General features: G+C 43.8%; 1 pseudogene across 1 annotated transcript; it reads left to right on the top strand.

Annotated features, from left to right (window-relative positions):
• Positions 1-396: 396 nt before the first annotated feature.
• On the top strand, positions 397-796 carry LOC311597016 (DNA-directed RNA polymerases I and III subunit RPAC2-like; annotated as a pseudogene). Its single transcript has one exon. The product of its transcript is annotated as a DNA-directed RNA polymerases I and III subunit RPAC2-like (transcript).
• The last annotated feature ends 350 nt before the right edge of the window (positions 797-1146 follow it).

The following is a 1146-nucleotide window of genomic DNA, read 5'->3' as shown; positions in this document are numbered from 1 at the left end:
GTATCTTTCGTGTGACTCTCATAACTGTAAAAATTTTACTGTCTTCCTTAAAATTTTTTATTTTTTAATGGGTGGGAAGGGAATAAAATCAGGGTGGTTTTTGAAAATGTAAAGTGTTAAGAACAAGATGGCGGACCGGTGAGTCGAAATGAATGTCCTCAGGCAACAAATGTCATTAGCTCCCACAGACCATAGCTTTAAATGGGTGCGCACTTTGTGAGGTGACAGAGCTTGTCTCAGACTCATCAAAAGATCATTTTACCGTCTTTCTTCCTGTCTTTCGCAACACAAGGAAGAGCCTTCTTTTCGCCAGTGCCACCTAAGGATATCCTGGAGCCCGTCCCCCCATCGCCCCTTCCTCCCCAGCCACCGCACCTCCACCCACCCTCCTGCGTGATGGGGGACAATCAGAAGCTGGAAAGAAAAACTTCAGGATTGAAGACCTCAATGGCTGAAGGCAAAAGGAAGACTTTTCTGGAAATGGTCCAGGCAGCTAGAGCACACAGACAGTGTGACATTCGTTCTGTGCAAGGAGGACCATCGCCTGGGAAATTCTCTGCAGTACATAATCATGAAGAACCCAGAAGTGAAATTTTCTGGTTGCACTATGACCCATCCATCAGAGAGCAAACTTAATTTGCAAAATCAGACATGAGGTGCACTTCCAGATGTTGAGCCATTTCAGAAAGGCCCGAATGAGCTGTTGAATATCTACCATGATGTGCTTGTCAAATCTAAGGCCAGCAGAAAGGACTATAAAGACCAAAAGGCAAGCAGAAACAAACCCCCGCTCTAGTCCTTAATCCAGGTACAAGCAGGCCCACCCTCGTGGTGGTGCAGAGCCCAGAACTAGAGTTTGTGATCGCAGCATATTTTGTCCTATAGAAAAATGTAGTTCTAGCTGTTGACCCATTACAGCTGTTGGAATCTCTGCAAGTATATTTACCTAATAAATTCTCTCTTTTGTTTAACAAAAAATAAAAAAAGGAAAAAATGATAATTTTACCTAAAGTTTTCCAAGAACTTTTTCTCCTGGCTGATGGCTCCTTAGATCCAATATAGTCCGGAAACCTCTCTCCATTTCCAGGCCTCTCCACTGTTGTCCCATGTCCTATCATGTAACTACTGCATATCCACTTCCTTGGG

The sequence above is a fragment of the Acomys minous genome (assembly GCF_964271855.1).
Source record: "Acomys minous genome assembly, chromosome: 1".
Taxonomy (NCBI): domain Eukaryota; kingdom Metazoa; phylum Chordata; class Mammalia; order Rodentia; family Muridae; genus Acomys; species Acomys minous.
Note: the sequence above shows the minus strand (reverse complement) of the source record. Positions and strands in the feature narration are given on the sequence as shown.